This window comes from Stenella coeruleoalba, assembly GCF_951394435.1.
Source record: "Stenella coeruleoalba genome assembly, chromosome: 5".
Taxonomy (NCBI): domain Eukaryota; kingdom Metazoa; phylum Chordata; class Mammalia; order Artiodactyla; family Delphinidae; genus Stenella; species Stenella coeruleoalba.
Window position 1 is genome coordinate 91512194 of NC_137150.1, and position 15622 is coordinate 91527815.

At 36.2% G+C, this 15622-nt stretch overlaps 1 protein-coding gene and 1 pseudogene across 2 annotated transcripts in view; one reads left to right on the forward strand and one right to left on the reverse strand.

Moving 5' to 3' along the window:
* Nucleotides 1-15622, forward strand: part of LOC307186477 (zinc finger MYM-type protein 6-like) — a 1023730-nt gene that overhangs the window by 849348 nt on the left and 158760 nt on the right. The gene's annotated exons all lie outside the window — the stretch shown is intronic.
* On the reverse strand, nucleotides 3361-4408 carry LOC307187243 (claudin domain-containing protein 1-like; annotated as a pseudogene). Its single transcript has one exon. The product of its transcript is annotated as a claudin domain-containing protein 1-like (transcript).

A 15622-nucleotide genomic window follows, 5' to 3' on the forward strand; every position in this document is an offset into this window, starting at 1 on the left:
CAACAAGCTTTAGAGCATAGCAGAGGGATGGTTCAGAATCCAACATACTTGTGACTCTGATGCCCATTCTAATTAGATGACTACTTGTTTGGGCTTTGTAAGACATCTCCCACAAGAATGAAGAGGAGTTTTTCTGAGAATAGAGGCAGAGATATATTTGCAGGGTTGTTAATAACAGCTGCCAAAGACAGCAATGATGCCAAGATTATTAGCCTAAAAGGAAGACACAGTTTAGGATAATTTTTTGGAATTAATTTACTAACCAAATCACCAACATTGACCTCAGGTATGTGCACCTACTTTTCCCCCTGGCTTCTAGATCTGACTCCTTGTGTATGAGTTACCGTTCATGGATTACCAGGCATCATTTTTCTCATCAAGTATTTAGATTAAAGAAATGCCAGTGTTCCATTCCCCATATTTCTCAGGTTTAAGTGTTTGTTACTAAAGTACCAGAAAGCAATGACACTTTGTGGCTTTTGGGATACATATGGCTTTTCAAAATGCAGTTCATGAAAGCTTCCAATTTCTGAAAGAGTGATATTTTTCATCACAGGGGATCAGTAGTCCTATGATTCTTTGGTTCAGGAAAGCTTGCCATATCATTTTGCAAATTATGACTACAAAATACTGAAGGCAATCTTGTCAAGAGGATGTGTTCTTTCTGTTACTTGAACTTTATTTTGGTTGGGTCTCAGCTCTAATGAAGACTGGCCTGGGTGATTCTGGTTTGAAAAGGTCACAGGTATACCAAAGTCTATATAAGTATTTTCATCTTATTATGTCTCTACCACACAGCTGCTATTGAATTTTCCTGGGAGAATATACTAGGAGGGCCAAGATCCTTGTACCAGATTATTGATAGCAGCTCTTAATATATGTAGCTCTTGGGGAAAGAAAGTGATTTAATTCATAGTAGTATTCACTAATGCATAAGTAGAATCAAAATTAGCTGCTTATAATTTGTTAAGAAATCAGAATTTCACTTGGGAGTAAAAATTACTTCAAATATAAAATAATAATGCTATCATTATGCATTCTTTTTTGAAAATTTGTGAACATTAATGACTTGATGTTTCTGGAGAAAGTTCTTATGAGTGACATTTTTGTTTGTTGCTTTGTCTTCATTTGACAAACCAAGTTGCTAAGTCCATATTAATGGGTTAAACTGATTTCTTTAATTACATTTGGAATGCAAGAGTAAATTAAGAATTTATTAAATTAATTGGGTTATTTTATTCAAATGCTTCCAGGGTGATTATCATGATACCTAAGTAATCAGACTCAATCTAAATAAATTAATTGAATAAAATATTAGCCTAGTTTGTGCCTTAATGGAATCATTTCATTAATACTGTCAGGAATGAGGAGAAAAGTTTCCAGGCATTTTAAAGAGCACAGCAGCATAAATGTGGTCAATACATTATAGCTGGCAGTGGAGTTTACCAAGTTAAGGAAACTATATTACTGATTAGAAAAGGCCTGATGATATTACTCCTCCATTTTACTGAGAAATTTAAGTCTCCCCACAAGCCTCCCCACAAGCCTCCCCATACTCATCATCCAACTTTTTCATTTCTAAAACCACTCGATAGCTTCTCCCTCTTTTCCATTTTACAGTCTCTGAGAAAGAAAGAATCTTTTTTAACCAAGGCTGACCCTTCCGCTTGTGCTCTAATCCTACTCATTGTTCTGTCTTCTCTAGGGCTTTGATTTATCAAATATGTCCTGTAAAATTATTTATCTATCTACATATATTTCTTTAATTTTTCATTTACAACTACTTTCTTTCCCTCTGCCTGAAAATATACTTGGGATAAGCAACACACAACCCCCTGAGAAAAATAAACAAAAATACAAACACACTTCTCTGATTATTGCTGCCCCCAAACTTCTTACTGTTTTGTCACTTTCTTTCCATTTTCTTTCAGCAATCTTAGAAAATGAATTTACCCTTGGTGCCTTATCTTCCATATAGTTGACTTATTTTATATACTTAGGATTCTGTACCTAATGAAACTGGGGTCTCAAAGATCACTAAACAATTTTAACTAACACATTTATTTCATTCCTCTTCTATTCTGATTTCCAAGGTTGAAGTTTTTCTTGAAATATTTTCCTGGCCAGTGTTCATCATTTGCCTCCTAAATTTCTTTTTTTTCCTCTCTCTTCTCATTTTTTATTTTTTAAGAAAGATTTAGGATTTTGTAAGAAATTACTGTTACATTTTTAAAAAATCTGTCAAGTACTGCAGTAATGGAATAAATAAATAAGATTTTTAAAGTTCAGTGTTTATAGACATATGTATAAAATAATGACTGAGTTAGAAGACATTAAATAATGTTGATACACACCAGGAAGGGATTAGGCAAGGAAAGGCACATCATTTCACCACAAGAAATAAAGACCATAGTTGGAAGTTAATGACCAGCCAAAGCTTTAGGTCTTGTGGTAGTTTTCATAGCTCCAGGGGGTCATTATGGTGGAACCTTCTTTATGGTACTTAGCTGAAATAAATAGATGGCAGTTGGAGAATTTTACTCTGGGACCCCAATGTGGTGTTAAAAAGAAAGCACTGTTTTAATAAGCCTGGTGTATGAGGAGGGAAGGAAAAAAAATCCAAAATGGTTTGGTGATACTGAAAGTCCTATTGACATATTAAGGAGAGTTAAAAAAAAAAAGTAAAATAAGGTTAATCCTCTTGTCTCGCTGAACTGGAATTCGTGCAGTTACAAAGTTAAAATTCCATGTAAACACTTCCTTTCTTGTAAACAGACACAGTATAGGTAAACAACCGTGATATTTCACCTCAGATGAAGCTATATGCCAATATTTTGGGAAAAAGATCTTAGTTAATTTCCTTATTTTTAGATAGCCTAAGTCCTTGAAAATAGCACTAATACCTCTGGCTGACAGGCTATCTACAACAGCAAAGTGAATAGAAGTTTTGACGATGATAAGAGGTTTCCCAAAGAAACTAGAGTTTCCAGTTAAACACATACAGTTACTACACTGAGAAGTCCAACAGACATCAGAAGAACTTGCTTTGGGTCAACCCCTTACTACCAATTTTCTTTGACAAATTTGTGCCAAGAGTCTACCCATTTTTTTCTGTCTGGACTCTGAACCTAGATTAGTTTGTCTGATAAATGGACTCACTCAGGTTCCATATAAATTTTAGCAGTATTAAGAAACCATCTGTGTAAATAAATAAAATGAATTTTCAGGATGAAATGATACACACACACACACACACACACACGCCCCACAAAGTTAAAAACAATTGGGGGGGGAGATAAGGGAAAATATTAATGTAAAAAAACCATAAAAGTGACAATTGTAAAGCAAGCAGATTCCCACTCATGCCACACGATATGCCTTCATTAAGGTGTACTCTTTCCAGTTGGTATGAGGGGCCCAGACGAAGAGAGCAGAAGCCATGAACTGTAAGGGAGCTGAGACGCAAGCCAGGCAAAAGGACCATCTGAATTTGCCAGACACATTCTCAGGCAGCTCTAATTTCTGGTGGAGTAGTTCAGTTCCAGGAATGTAGAAACTCACTGAGCCCAGGGTACACAGACCCACAAGGAGATGGAGAATGCCTGTGGCAATGGTGGGGGTACAAGCTTCAGCAGATACAAGCACAAAGTCCAGTCAAAGCCTCAGAGCACATCAAACCTAGACTAACAAAAGGTGAAAGGAACTGGCAGCGCCAAAGAGGTCCGAAGAAGATCAATCCCACCGTTCTAGTTTCCAGGATCAACAAATTTCTCCATGAACTGCTCATTTAGCATGAAACTCATGCATTTTGTGACCATATCAAATGACTCTGTCATTTCAGGTGGGCTGTACTAGTATGTATTTTGGGGTATAGTGATACACCGTCTCCACAATCCCACTGTGCCATTATATCGGAAAAGTGCATCATTATGTCTTTTCATCTGCCTCATCACTAGCAAAGTCATTTCAGATGCTTTTGTTCAAATCACTGGAATTTTCTTGAACTGGACTTCGATACTCATACCAGAAGTCTGTGCCAATTGCGGCTGCCGTATAGATGGTAGAAGTGGGGCTAAGCACACAAGCAATTACAAATGCTGTAGCAAAATGGTTATCCATTGTGGCATTCAGACTGCTGGCCCATCCTCCTGCTTCACAAACTTCACCCTCAAGCTCAAACCGCAGCACCCTGCTCTCCCCGTGCCCCCTCTGGCACACTTCCCTGCAGAGCCCACCCCCTGCACTCCAGCGCCTCTGCCTTGGCCCTCACCCTGGCTGGGCCTGACCCAGGACTGCCTCCTAAATTTCTTTATTTTATTTTATTTTATTTTATTCTATTCTATTCTGTTCTATTTTTTTAAAACATCTTTATTGATGTAAAATTGCTTTACAATGTTGTGTTAGTTTCTGCTGTATAACAAAGTGAATCAGTTATACATATACATATGTCCCCATATCTCTTCCCTCTTGCGACTCCCTCCCTCCCACTCTCCCTATCCCACCCCTCTAGGTGGTCGCAAAGCACTGAGCTGCCTCCCTGAACTATGCAGCTGCTTCCCACTAGCTATTTTACATTTGTTAGTGTATATATGTCCATGCCACTCTCTCACTTCATCCCAGCTTACCCTTCCCCCTCCCCATGCCCTCAAGTCCATTCTCTACGTTTGTATCTTTATTCCTGTCCTACCCCTAGGTTCATCAGAACCTTTTTTTTTTTTTTCAGATTTCATATATATGTGTTAGCATACGGTATTTAAATGTTGGAGAGGGTGTGGAGAAAAGGGAACCCTCTTGCACTGTTGGTGGGAATGTAATTGACACAGACACTATGGAGAATAGTATGGAGGTTCCTTAAAAAACTAAAAATAGAACTACCATACGACCCAGCAATCCCACTACTGGGCATATAGCCTGCGAAAACCATAATTCAAAAAGAGACGTGTACCACAATGTTCATTGCAGCTCTATTTACTATTCCAGGACATGGAAGCAACTTAAGTGTCCATCGACAGATGAATGGATAAAGATGTAGCACGTATATACAATGGAACATTACTCAGCCATAAAAAGAAACAAAATTGACCACCTAAATTTCTGAATTCACTATTTCTTCCCTCTTACTTTCCTTTTCCACTCACTTTTACTAACTTTTAAAGCCCTGGCTTTACCTGCTAGCCAAATTCAGGAATTAAATGAAAGTCCTGACTTTGTTTCGCTTCACTATTCTCTACATTTATTTTCTTGGTGACCATATGTGTTTTCTTAATCACAAGATCATTTCTATTCTATTGAGTCCCAAGTCTATTTACTGATGATCTAACTTATTCCTAGGATGCTAACCTTCAATTTTAGATAGGAATAACTGGCTAACACCACAATTTCAAAAATCTAAAATTTAAATCGATTGACAATATCTAAACTTAAACTTTTTATTTATTTATTTTTTTTTGCGGTACTCGGGCCTCTCACTGCTGTGGCCTCTCCCATTGTGGAGCACAGGCTCCGGACGCGCAGGCTCAGAGGCCACGGCTCACGGACCCAGCCGCTCCGCGGCATGTGGGATCCTCCCGGACCGGGGCACGAACCCGTGTCCCCTGCATCGGCAGGCGGACTCTCAACCACTGTGCAACCAGGGAAGCCCAAACTTTTTAATTTTTTTAAACCTTTTTTTTTTTTTTTTACCCCCAATCAACATTCCCAAGATACAAACTTGAAATCTTGGTGACAAAGTTCGCTTCTTCTTTCCTCTAACCTTACACATCTACTTAGATATCCTGTCCATAGATGAATTCTCCTAAGTGTTTCATTTATATTGTCCTTTCTTTCCATGATTATAGCCAACATTTGAGTTCAGGATTTTGTTACCTCCTAATATATTGCCTTATTTAATATGACAGTTTTCCCATAGGGTACCCTCATTCAATGTCTTGTTTACAAGATTGGTATATACTAATAGCCTCTCCTTCCCACTGCTTTATCTCTAAATCCCATGAGATGATGGTGCCTTTCCCTACTGTTCTTCTGACACTTCTCTCTCAATAAATGCTTTTTCATTCCTATAGTACAGTTTGAAAATATCACGTTTTTGCCAAGAAGACTTTATACATTTTTGATTTGTAACCCAATTGAAGAAAAATTCTTACCCTTACATTTATGCCATAATCATCAAAGCCACCAACATCATATCTGAAACCAAAACAACTTCTAAACTATAATTTTTTTCTACTTTATAGATACCTGCTCATTTAATTGTCAACAAATCTATGAAATAAATATTTATATTTCCCCTTGTTAAATGGTGGAGCTGTAACTCAGAAAGTTAGCTACTCAAGACACAAAAATGTATCCTTCAGGGTAGGGAGCATAACAGACCATGGCTCCAGCTGCTGGGCTCTGAAATCCATCACCATTGTGCACCAAAGTCACAGTTCCTAAGGGCTATTCCTAGTCAGTGACTGGGAGATACAGGACTCTTCTAACAAACAACTTTGGCTCAAAGACTCCCTACCAATTTTGTAGAAATTTCCTGAGCTACACTGTAGTCCTTCCTTCCTTCTCTTTCTCTTTAAAAGGTGGCAGGCCTAAATCGTAGTCTGATAACTTTCTTGATCTTCTCTGGCTATCTCCCATTTTCCCTCATAGGCATTTACTTCAATCAGCTGTTGTATGGCTAAATCTGTCTTGGTATGTGCTTCTCAGAAGACCCAGACTAACACAGTCACACTACTACTTAGAAGGTGAGCTAAAATTTGTACTCTAGCTAGGTATCTAGTTCCAAACCCAGTATACTTAGCCACTAATATATGGTCTCCATCCACATTTACAGATTTTTACCCATCTTTAGTCCACCACTCTCCATCCAAACCAGGCTACTATCCATTTCCATTTCATTGCTTTCCATTTTGAATGCCTTCCAGTCTCCCTCTCAACATATAAGTTACTTTTCAAGGTCTATTTCAAATATAACCTATCCTTTGAAGCTTTTTTAAAAAATCATTTGCCCTAAATTGAATTCTCTTTTCAGTATCATCACTACCTGTGCTTCTTTTATTAGTTTAGGGAATATTTTAACATTTTGTGTAAAATAGGGCCAAAATATGTGTTAGCTACATTCTCATTTCTGCAGTTGACTTCCTATGTGACTTTAATTATGGGTCCGTGGGACATGGTGCCTTATATGCCTCACTTTCTTCTACCTTACAGTAAGCAGATATAAATAGAAACAATTTCCAAGCTACAAAAATAATCTTCATAGTGCTGAGATCTCATGAGACTCGAAAATATCTATTATAACATTTGTTTTAAAATAATGGCTTTTATTCATTAGGATTTCTATAGCAACAATGAAATAACTTGCATGATATTACCAGTCAATTATAAGATTCCTAAGAGTAGCTATTTTTTTTCCATTGATGATCTCTCTCTCTCTCTTTCTTTCTAGAAGAAGAAATACCATATGCATCCATTTTTCTTTTCCTATATTCAGTTGACAGGAATATGAAGAACACAATATTTCCTTCAAACATAGTTACAAAGATAAGTTGATTCTTCGAAAAGTAATTTAGATCTAGACATTAAGCATCTATAGCTGTTAACATCACAAAAAGAAAGATGACTAGATGTTATCTCTCTTGACAGAGAGATCTAAATACATACAGCTATGGAATAATCTTTTCAAAAAATAAAATGTAGGAGAAACTTAATTTAGAAGACATCTTTAGATCCAAATGCAAATTTAATTATATGACTAATGAACATGTCAAGTGACACTACAGGGATGCAATCAGCACCTATGTTCTTTTTTCCAACATTTAAATTGTGAGTGAGAAAAATAAAATTGAAGGGGATCCTTATAGATTAAAGAAGATTTAAACAACATATCAACTATTTGCAATGTGTGGTCCTTATTTTGATCCTGATTCAAACAAGTGTTAATAAAAATAACATATATGAGACAATTGGAACTTTGAACATTTAAGCAGGTATTCAAGGCTGTTAAGGAGCTATTGTAAGTATTTAGGTAATAACGGTTTTTAGGTTTTTATTTTTTTAAAGAGACATTCTTTAGAGATACATACTAATATATTTATTGTTGATGGACTATGGATACATAGGGCTTTATTGTGGATTCTGGCTATTTTCTATGTTTGAATATCTATAATAAACAGCCTAGTACAATTAATATAAGATAAAGAGAGTGGCTGATTGGATAAGCAACAAAGGCTAACTGCCCTTTTTGCTGACTCTCTCATAGTCAATTTTTGATCCTCTGTATTAGTCTGCAATACAGATTGGTCTGTGTTAGTTCCTACCACAGTGATGAGGCCTCAGAGAATAGTCGTAAGCATTAAATCACAAGTTCCTGCTTGATCAGACATAAAGTAATATTATTAAGTGAAAATGAGGATTAGAACAGCCACGAGGTTCAGAATACACCTGTATTTTGCCAAAACTTTTTTTTTTTTTTTTGCGGTACGCGGGCCTCTCACTGTTGTGGCCTCTCCCGTTGCGGAGCACAGGCTCCGGACGCGCAGTCTCCGGACGCGCAGGCTCAGCGGCCATGGCTCACGGGCCAAGTCGCTCTGCGGCATGTGGGATCTTCCTGGACTGGGGCATGAACCCGCGTCCCCTGCATCGGCAGGTGAACTCCCAACCACTGCGCCACCAGGGAAGCCCTGTCAAAACATTTTATTCCTAGATGGAATAGTGAAATTACTGTCATAAAGATTTTTTTTAACGAACAAAGAATCAATATAAATATACTAGATGATTTTACGAAATAGTATCAAGACTGATATATGCCCACCTTTACCACAGGGATAAAACTGCTAAACAGACCAGGATACCTGTGATAACAGCCAAGACAGCCCATTTCTATTAAATAAGGCCAGGATTATACTGAGCAATTTTTGCTGTTTGTCTCTTGTATTTCAGACTTGAGGCAGACCATTTTTGTTATTATATTGTCAAGTGTTTGGATGCACAGGGCATAGCTTGTTTATCATTGCATCTCTCCACCAGCACAATTTTGTAACATATAATTGGCACTTAATAAATATTTATTAAATAAATAAATAGATAAATAAATTCATGTGACTTTTACCTTATATTACATTCATTACATTTTATGTTAGCGTCCTTTTGAGGGATTCGGGATTCTAAATAGTGAGCCATTAATTAAATGCAATAGTTTCATCAGTTTTATATTGATAATCATTAGCTTCGGTGTCAAGGGTACATTTTCTAAGTAGATCTGCATACTCCAAGGCTGTAGCCTATCAGGAGTGTATAGCATCACATAGTGTAGAAAACAGAGTGTGGGTTTAAATCCCAGCTCAAGATAATCTTTACCACACTGACCTATTTGCTCGTTCCCAATGGTCACAGCTTTTTGTCTTCCATGTCTTTACCTATACTGTTCCCTCTGCCCTGAATGCTCTTTTTCCTTGTTTGGCTAACTGTTACTTTTCCTTGAAGACTCAACTCAGACCATGCCTCCTGGCCTGGATGAGATAATGCCTTTTTTCTGTACTAAGAGACACATCAGGTTTGCCACCATAGAGCTTATAGCCCTGCAACATAATCATCCATTCATTTGTTTCTCCCCCAGCCCTGGTTGCTACTCGACTCCATCTCACCCCAGAACACACACACACATAAACACACACACACACACACACACACACACACACACACACACTCTCTCTCTAAAAAAAAAATCTAAGGATAAGGACTATGCCTACCTCTTTGTATCTTCAGTGCCTAGAATAATGGATGACACTCAACTGATGCTCAGTATATCTTCACAGTTGTTGACATGACTTAAAATTAAATAATTGTATGAAGTTGTCGTTAAACTTTTGTCTCCCATTTAAGTGGAAAATTTTTCTTTGTCCTGAGATAAAACAAACATATACCTCAAAGTGATATGACTTCTATTGGTAATAAAAGGAGAGTCACCTTCACAACCAATTTGACATCACAATTACCTGGTATGATTTAGGGAGCATCAAAAGGACCTAGCCTTCCTACTCATAAATAATATTATGGCTGTGACACAATGCCTGAAATAACCATAATCATTCACTCCTATAGTTTAAGTAATAAGTGCTGCTGTTACAGTAAAAAAGTTAACTTACAGAGGAAACTTCTTTGATAGTTCGCCGGGCAGTATGGCATTTAAGTAATGAACATAAGTCAGATAAATTTGAAAAGAGGAAATGAATTCCAAATACATAGAGAATGGTTCTATGGTAACCCAAGAGCATCATGAGGACACAACTCTAATAAGTTGTTCCTGGATTATAGTAGGTACTAAATATAAACTCACCAATTTCCCCTAGTACCAGTTCTGAATAGAACCCTCTTAGTGATGCTACTGACTGGAGATGGACAGTAGGTCATTCAAGAACTTCCTAAAATTCCATCAATCAAATACAGCTTTACTAATTTTGCCATATCCGATAAAGCAATATGGACACTTCTTTGGCACCAAGAGAGTGATACACTGAAGTGCAGAGTAACTTCAAGAAGCCTCAGGTAGGAGAAGGGAATGAACCAATGTACTCTAGCAATTTAAAAAGTCGGTTTTTTAAATTTTAAATAATCAGTTTTGTTATTTGTATGAGCTTGCATCTAATATCCTCACTGTTACAAAAAGAAACGTATTCAAGAGCATAATCTCAAATTAGAGTTGGACAAATGGGAGCTACTATTCTAAAGCTTAAAGCTTTCTTAAATCATAATATCAGAGCCTCCAAATTTGAAATCTCCATGGTTTGTTGAGTCTGGTCTATCGAGCTCAGTTTTGGCCCAGTTCCCACACATCACAGCTTCCTTTAGCATTTCAATTTTGCAACATGTGGTTCATGCTTCTTTTCACCTCTGCATAAAATGAGCTGGCCTATCATTTTAACTGTTTATCCCTCAGGGTATTTTTGTCACTCAGTAAATATTATTTAAAGCTAAAGATGATAGTTTTCAAACATCTATCTGTAGAATATAACATACGTTGGTCATTTGGATAAATGTCAAAGCTGATTTTTTTAATATTCTTTTTGAGTTTCTCTTAAAGTGAAAAGGAAAATTGAGTTCAGCCATCTTTCCATATTCAACTCTTGTTCTTTCTCACCTTTCTCATGCCTCTTGTAATAATCTGTCCTGTTTTGTCTTTAGGTTTTTTCTTTTATCTTTTTCCCTCACCTTGTACTTTCCTGGGTGTCTCCTGTTTACACATTTTCTCAACGGAATCCATCACTACCGCAGAAAGTAAATTCTTTTTAAAATACTAGAATTTTGCAAGGAATTTTTTTTACAATTTTTTATGAAAACATCATGATATTTGTGGGAAAAATTTAATACAGTAAATTGGGTAGAGCAAGTCTACTGAATAAGAACAAATAAAACATTAGACTACTTCAGCTTGGAAACACAGAGTTTAAACAGTGACCTGTATTCATTTCATAAATATTGATTGAGTACCTTTTATATTTCAGATCCTGTATAGATTTTGATATAGGACAGTGAACAAAAGAAATACAATTCCTGCTCTCATGGAGCTTGTATTCAAGTATCATTAAAAAGTATGATGATATTTCTGGTCATAGGTTTAGAGGGTGTGAAATGTATATAATTGGGAATAGGGGTATTTGAGAAGAAAACAATACAAAATTCGAAATACAAAGTTGGATATATAAATATTTATTTAAAACTAGAAAAAATTCACAAAATTAAAAAAATTTAAAGCTGATACATGCCACAGGCATTATAAAATTCAGGAAAATAATAACACTTCTACTAATAAACTGACATACAACTATGACACTTTTTTTCCCTAAAATTTTGGCTGTATACTTTTTATAGCCTCTTCATACATTAATGATTTTATACCATTTTCTGTAGAGCGTATAGAAGAAAACTCAGGCTCTTGTCTAGAATGACAGAAATAAGTTTGTTTTATTATTGATAAGTTTAGAAAAGTTTCAGTTTTACAACTCACTGAGAAATGTAATTCTAAGGTGCAGTTTATTACAAAAGGATGAAAAATACACGATTCTTTACACACTGACATACTCCATGTTACAACTACAGGTTTGTTCTCTAAAAATTTAGGAATTCTAATCACTTCTATGTAATCAAATGAAAAGAGCTATTTATTGTGCATTTATAGTAATAGATATTGTATTATTGGGTATATGTGCAGTAATAAAAAGAAGTTTTTCACTGAATAAGCATGAGGGAGAACTGAGTCTTCTACTTAAATGTTTACATATCTGATGATTGGGAGAAGTTCTCACATACCACATCCAAAACCTATTTCTCTTCCATAGCCCACATATTTCTAGTGCTTGGTACTGTAGGACTCATTCATCTCACAGCCTGACTCCTAACCATGCACCACGCATGACCACTGCATAACCATGCATGACTCATGTGCTTTAGCACCATGGGAGGCTAACACTAACTCAACCCTTCATGGAAGGGAATGTGAACCACATACATAAATCTCATTAAGCCCAAATTAAATGTATCTCCAGTGAAATTTCCACTTAGTTGAATTTACCCTTAATTGGATTCCGGGACATGAGGGGAAGTGTGCTCAAAGGAAAGTCAGAGTGGAAAGAGGCAGTTGTCTTATACAATTGTGGCTAGAATCTACTTCTGCATATTTTACAAAAGCATTGCTAGAGCTGAGCTTTGGAAGAAGCTTGAGCAAGTGAGAGGCTCTGGAGTTTCAGCTACATTAGATGTACTGTAAATCTGTTTCTGTGGTCACGAATGAATTGAACAAAGCTGTTTTATTTTTCCAGAGCTGACATTTCCAGAGATACAGCATTAATCTTACCTATCCAAGGTAAACTCAGTCATATCAAGTTTAACACTTAGTAGCATTCAGTTAACTTAGCATTTTCCTGGGTGGAGCTCTCTGGAAGTGATTATATATGACTCTTGCATTAGAGGAACATGGATCCAGAATTGTCCTCTATCCACACTACCCTCCACTGACAGTACCATCCCGCTTGGTTCCCATTGTCATATATTTGCACCCATTGTTGCTACATGTGGTGTCCAAGTTTGTTCTACATCCACTCTCTGAATCTGCTCTGAACCTGGTGGCTCTCTTTCAGCCACTTTCAAGGTTCTCTCAAATGTTATAGATACAATTCAGGTGTTTCCCTTCCCCACAATGGGTGGTGCTGACAATAACATGCTGCCTGTGACCCCACTCACCATTCCCATCTCTCAGCACTTGCAATTCCACTACTTTATCAACTCAGTTGAAGAGGAATATGTCTAAGGAGCTAGTAGTCTTTCCGGTCTTTGCTCTGAGATGCTTTCTGTGCTCTTGGATTCCCTTTAACCTCTTAGAGTTTCTAATACATTTGCTCCTCTAAGCCTTGGCCTGGAAATTTGGACACTGGGTCCCCATCTCAGCTTAGTTTTACTATTCAAATCAACCTTCTTTCATAGGCAAGTCAAACTTTTATCTCCTTCTAGGATAGATCTAATTCTTAGGATGCATCCTACGTTCTTTCCGATTCTGTCTATGTCTAATAGTCAAGATTTAAGAAATTAAAAATCAGGTTTTTTCTGTGAAGCATCTACTTTTGCAGTGGAAAGTCCTGATTTCAGAATATGTTTCTCTGCCATTAATTAAAAAGTATCTGTGGGAGAGTTCAATGGATTTTTTCCTGGACATTAAATACTTTTCCTATTAGGCAGCAGATGACATTGGAGTAATTAGTGGGGTGTCTTGGAACCATAAAACAGTGTGGCCATAAAAATGTCTCTGTTTAAAATTTCCAAGCCTTATCCTGCTATGAGTAAAAGTGATGAAAATGAACAATTTTAACAAATGCTAATATATTAAATATTGTACAAGAAGATACCTTTAAAAATATTGCAACAAGAAAAAAACATGGAGATACATTTAAAATGTATAACATGAAATACTACTTCAACTAGATAATAACACTGAAAAGACTTGTTTAAATTAAAATAGCTTTGTTCTGATTGTAAAATCACTTCATATTTATTTTAAAAATATCATATAATACTTTATATAATTGCCCATAATTCCACTACTGAAAGATAATGCTAATATTTAATGCTCTTATTCAAAACTTGAAGACTTTCTTATTCCAAGAGCTAGGATAGGCAGAAAATGAAAATAAATGTACAAGTTCTTACAGCCATTTACAGATGAAAGTAATGGGTCTATAAATGGAAAATGGAATGTGTTTTACCATAAGTAATAACTATTATGACTTTCCTTCAGCTTATATTGACAATGTAGTCTTGGGCTGACCCACAGTCAGCATTAAATGGTTAATCAACAAAGCTCTGAGGAATATGGTGAAAGACATTACTTGAAGGTATCAGAGAGATGTTTGTTCACAAAAAGAGGGGGGATTCTTTTTATAACTTGAGCTGGAAATTGCCCCAAACTCCAGGGTAGTTTTTATAACTCTTCCACTGGCTCAGGCAAAGATAAAATGAAGAGAGGAAATATGGGGGCAGTACAATAAGATGGGAAAGAAAAAAATCCTGGGAAATCTGGCAGCTGTCTTGGGCCACTTTGGAAAATATATTTTGGAGGACAAACATTTTCATGCATCAGTGTGACACAGATCTCTAGAGAAGTAGCAAGTTAGGAAAGGCAGTAAATTGCACTTCAGCGAGAAAGTTGATGACAACTCTGAACTCAAAGTCTGGCTTTTGAACAGTTGTAAAAAACAATATTGAAAAAATATCTCTCACATATTCATATAAAAGCCCAGAAACTCAAATATGCCTGCTCCAAAATAGTCTGGAATGACATGTGGAATAACAAACCAAGTCTTGTCGTGATGATGGTGAGACGGTCTCATCAAGGCAGGACAGCAATAATCCTTTTAGCTTCAGCCAGCTTGGGGTGTTAAAAGTTCCTTATGTAAAATTAAAATCAGTATCACACACTACGAAACATTTATAGGACGTACAATGTATGATATAATTTTATGATAAATGAAAAATGTAGAAAGTAAACCTCAGAGAAAGTTAAGCATAGAAAGGTATGTATGACCTGAAGTTTTTGTGGAAAATATCTTAAAGCAAATGTTATTTGAATAGGACCTGAGAGTTGGAGAGAACTGATAATTAAAATAGCTTTAGAAGGCTTTCAAAGCAAACACAATTAAATTGTACAGATGAACATATTGTGATGTGAAGCAAGGGATACATGACAGATAGTGAGAAAGAAAATAGGTAGGTAAGGTGAGTCAAGCAATTTTTGTATAGTAAAAAAAAAAAATTAGTGTTGGGTCAGGATTTTACTCTTAGACCTAATCCTAACTTTCTGGTTGATTTTAGGCAAATCTCTTATCTGCATCTCATTTTCTTTCTCTGTAAAATGATGTTAGACATGGCAGTTCTAAAATTTGATGTACATGATAATAAAAACTAAAATGTATTAAATGCTTACTGTGTGAGCAGAGCGTGCTTTTAGCATCCATTTCATACCTGCTACTTTATGAGACAGACTATGTTATTATTCCCATTTTAGATGTAGCAAAATTGATTATTGAAAAAATTATTCAAGCTTATTTTATAGCTAGCTGACTAGGAAAAAATATGATGAAAG